Source organism: Trachypithecus francoisi, unplaced genomic scaffold (genome assembly GCF_009764315.1).
Source record: "Trachypithecus francoisi isolate TF-2019V2 unplaced genomic scaffold, Tfra_2.0 Lachesis_group3, whole genome shotgun sequence".
Lineage (NCBI taxonomy): Eukaryota > Metazoa > Chordata > Mammalia > Primates > Cercopithecidae > Trachypithecus > Trachypithecus francoisi.
Genome location: NW_022681468.1, coordinates 93,191,838 through 93,196,495, shown reverse-complemented (window position 1 = coordinate 93,196,495; position 4,658 = coordinate 93,191,838). Strand labels below are relative to the sequence as shown.

The following is a 4,658-nucleotide window of genomic DNA, read 5'->3' as shown; positions in this document are numbered from 1 at the left end:
TTCTGACCCCCCTCCTGCCTCTTTCTCATAAGAAACCTTATGATTACATTGGGCCCACCTGGAGAATCCAGGATAATCTCCTTCTATCAAAATCCCTAACTGAAGCACATCTGCAAAGTTCCTTTCAGCGTGTATGGTAACATACTCACAGGTTCCAGAGGTCAGGATGCAGAAGGAGCATTCTGGGCAAAGGGAATAGCCTGTGCTAAGGCACTGAGACAGGCTGGAGAGTGGTGTATTTGAGCAATGAAAGGTCAAGTGGAGAAAATTAGGAAGAATGTGTTATGAAAGAGCTTAACAGGAAACAAAAGCAGGCCAATTGGCACAGGGCCAATGTTCACCATCTTCTACGAGGTCCTTATGAATTTTGTAGAGAGAACATTTTTCTGATCACCTGTGGTTTTCACTTCCTTGATTATATGAATTAATTTAGTTTAAGCATTATCTCACTTTTCTGTGCACACTGCACTGGACCTTTGGTGCTTGTGCATTTAGAAAACTTTGGTGTACATTTTTGTTTGTTCATTTTTAGTATGTGAAGAGGTCATTGGGAGGTATAATATGTTTGGAGTACAAAATAAAATAATAACATCAATTCAATACATTGTTACAATTCTGAGCTTCTTCCTATAAGTCTCAGGGAACCAATTCTTCTCCAGATATCCTCAAAGAGTCATTCCAGGAATATTCACTCAATTTGTTTTAAAAAAGATACTGGTGACTTTGGCATTGGCAAGAAGTGTAGTTTGTCTTCCAAAAGAACCCACTCTGTGCTACAACTGACTCATGGTGTTGCCAAAAATCCACTTGTGACCGCTTGTTGCCATTCTCACACTAGTTTCTCAGAGCAAAGGATCTGGAGAGGTTGACTCCAGTCATTGTCCTGGGTCTCTTGCTTAATACCCTAATAGTGCATCTGTGAGCTACTGCCTCCTTCAAGCACTCTCTTCCACTGATTTCTTCCAGGGGTAAAACAGTGCTCTTTTGGTGCGCTCTGGGCCCTCACATCCTGTTCAACTCAGCTGTGACATGTTGAGGGACCTCAAAACTCAGCCCCAAGACCCTTATCTCCTTTCTTTGTGCAAAACATCTTGTACGCTGATTGCTTAAATCATACTTTGGCTCAAGCATCCCTTTGAGGTTTAGACCAAAAACTCATCTTCATCAGGATGTCTGCCATGTCATTGAATGTCCTTCAGCTCTTTACAAAGTCATTTTCCAAACTTGGCTCTCGTCATGATTCTATTTCATCAGCCACCCATCTAGCTGGGTTGGTCAGGAACTTGATTGTCCTTCTTAATTCCCTTTTCTCACTAATGTCTGTCTCTTATCTATTACCAAGACCTGTTGATTCAACCTCCTACATATCCCTTAAAAATTACTCATTTTTCTTCATCTTCACTGCTATTGTAGCCCATACTCTCTTTCACTAGAACTACCAAAAGTCTTCCATTTCTTTATATGTAGCAAGCTTCTGTCTTTCCCCAGGACCTTTGCACATGCTCCTCTCATCACTTAGTTGACTTGGATTTTCGATCTCAGCTCTATAATCATATCCTTAAGGAAGATGTAGTTGACCTTCCCATCTAAATTAGCTCCTTTTATTATATGTATTTATGAGTCCTTCTTCTTCTTTTTTTTTTTTAACACATTATTTAGTGTAAAATTTAGGTTTATTTAATGGATAATTTATTTAATATCTATATTCCCACTAGGCTATAACTTGCATAAGAGTAAGACTCTATTTTGTTCATTAGTACACCCACCATCTTGCACAGAATTAGACATATAATGATACATATAATCATATATTTTGTTAATGAATAAATAAATTAGTAGCTCAGATAATCATAATAACATTTAACCTAAGTGAGGAATCAACAAACTTTTTTGTGGAGACTAGATAGATAGTAAATATTTCAGGCCCTGTGCTCTTTACAGTCTCTGTGGCAACAATTCACTATGTCATCATAGTGGGAAATGAGCTACAGGTAATCTGTAACCAAAAGGGCATGGCTGTGTCCCAATAAACTGTATTAACAAAAACAGGCTGCAGGCTGAATTTGGTCCAAGGGCTTACTTAGTTTGCTGATCCCTAATCTAGGCTATTGAGTCCTTAAATTACTCCATGTAAAGAACATCACATTGTTCTTTTGGACTCTGCTTCCACCTTTGACAAGGGTCAAAGAGTTCTCCAATTCACATTATTAAATAGTATTTTTAGCATCCTCAGCTTAATAGGAACTGCATTTAAATTTTAGAGGCTCTCATGGTTTCCTTCTAGAAAAATGAGTGAATGTTCGCTTTTATTTTCACCAAATGGCCATACCTGGTGGTTTCCTAAACCAAAGGAAGTCAATAGTGAGGACACTGAGGGTTTCACCTTCAGAAAACTAAGGTAGTAGCTACTGCCAAATGACACTAAGCTAATGGAAAATAGTTTTTCAGTAACATTACTATTCATGAATGACTGCTCCCTCTCATCTCAATGGGTGTGGATTGTATTTCCCCACTCCATGGTCAAATGTCTTGCTTTGGCCAGTGTGTTCCAGTGTCAGGTGTCAACTCCAAGCCAATGCTTTAAGAGATTGTGCTGCTTTTCTCTTGCCCGTGATGGACACCAACGTTCTAGATTGAGATAGATCTATCATCCTTGAGCCCAAGGAGAAGACAACTTGGAGTACAATTGCAGCCTAAAAATAATGACTATGTAATAGAAGTAAGAAATACATGTCTTGTTTTCATAGCCATTGATTTAATGGAGTCATTAGTTACTGTGTCTTACCATAGCCTATACTGACCAATAAACTGGAAATTTCCTGTTAGTCCATTTGAACTATTATAAAGGAATACCTGAGGCTGGGTAATTTATAAAGGAAAGAGGTAATTGGCTCATCGTTCTGCAGGATGTACAAGCATGGTGCTGGCATCTGCTCAGCTTCTGCAGAGGCCTCGGGGAGCCTTTTACTCATGACGGAGGCTAAGTGGGAGCAGGTAGTCAGTCACATGACAAGAAAACTAGCAAAAGAGAGAAGGGGGAGGTGCCACAAACTTTTAAACAACCAGATCTATCGCTTCTCAACCTTTTGGCTAAGATCAAGTGTAGTATCTGTTCTTATCAGTTTAATATCTGATACATCCTTCATCCAAGGACAATATATTAAATAGATTTTGGAGCAGAGAGATGGAATAGAAGCTTGCTCCATCCACTCCATGCATCGACCTGGTACTGCAGTACCTCCAGGAACAGTGCACCCCCTCAGGGTATTAAAAAAATAAAATAAAATAAACAACCAGATTTCAGGTGAACTCAGAGCAAGAACTCACTCATCACCAAGGGGATGATGCAAAGCCATTTATAAGGGATCCATCCCAATGACCTAAACATCTCCCGCCATGTCCTGTCTGTCACACTGGGAATTCCACTTCAACGTGAGGTTTGGAAGGGACAAACATCCAAACCACGCTACCTCCCTACTCAAACATAACACATCATATTTAGAAAAGTCATTGTTGTTGAGGCATCACTATATTCTACATTGATTTGAGAAGGCCCCTAGTTATAGCCAGCAGTCATATGATGACATTAAATTGAATTGATGAACAGATTACATAACAAAGGGGACAAAACATGTTTTGTGAAAACACACTTTAAAAATTGAACCTAGGCTGGGTGTGGTGGCTCACGTCTGTAATCCCAACACTTTGGGAAGCTGAGGCAGGTGGATCACTTGAGGTCAGGAGTTCAAAACCAACCTGGCTAACATGGTGAATCTCCGTCTCTACAAAAAATACAAAAAATTAGCCAGATGTGGTGGTGCGCAGCTGTAATCCCAGCTATTTGGGAGGCTGAGGCAGGAGAATCGCTTGAACCCAGGAAGCAGAAGTTGCAGTAAGCCTAGACCATGTCATGGCACTCCAGCCTGGAGGACAGAGTGAGACTCTATCTTAAAAAAAAAAAAAAAAGAATGAACCTACATTAAACTATTTTACAAACTCTCATAAAATATAGATTTGCAAGCTTTCCTAAAATCTCAGAATATCTGACACAATTAACATTTCTATGTAGCAAGGAAGGGCTGAAGCTGAGTTTTGACCACCCCTTTAAACAAGGCAACCACCATCGAGTTTGCCACAGCCCCTTTCCATTGTCATCATAAGTAGAAATGCCATCCATCAACTTCTCCTGAGCCTCCACTTCCCATCTACCATGCCAGGCTTTGTATCTGCTAGGCACCAGGTCTATAACCTTAATCAGTGAGACTCTTGAGACTAGTGACTGTGCCTTAACCCTCAGCCCTCAGCACAGTGCTTGGAATGTAAGACAGGTTCGATATATGCTGGTTGTATACCTAACTGCAAATGAACTTCTGTAACTAGAAGCTTCCATGGAATTAAAAACTTAATGATCAACTAGGCTTCAGATTTACTTTGAAGTGATGAGCATATCAACCCATATAAATATTAATTAAACCCAAATAAATATGGAAGAGAATATGTGTATGAGATGGGGTAAACAGAACAGGGAGGCTGACGAGGTCAAAGGAATGCATATATGGTACTGGCAAGTTCTGAAACCTGCAGGGCATCTTCCAACACTCAGCTGAACTTCAAAGGTTTTTAAAAAGCAAGAAATGTAAGGACATTTTCATTCCTGA

General features: G+C 39.9%; 1 non-coding gene across 1 annotated transcript; it reads left to right on the top strand.

Moving 5' to 3' along the window:
- Nucleotides 1-3,070: 3,070 nt before the first annotated feature.
- LOC117071783 lies at nt 3,071-3,260 on the top strand. The gene has a single exon (XR_004432527.1). It is a non-coding gene; the product is annotated as a U2 spliceosomal RNA (small nuclear RNA).
- The last annotated feature ends 1,398 nt before the right edge of the window (nt 3,261-4,658 follow it).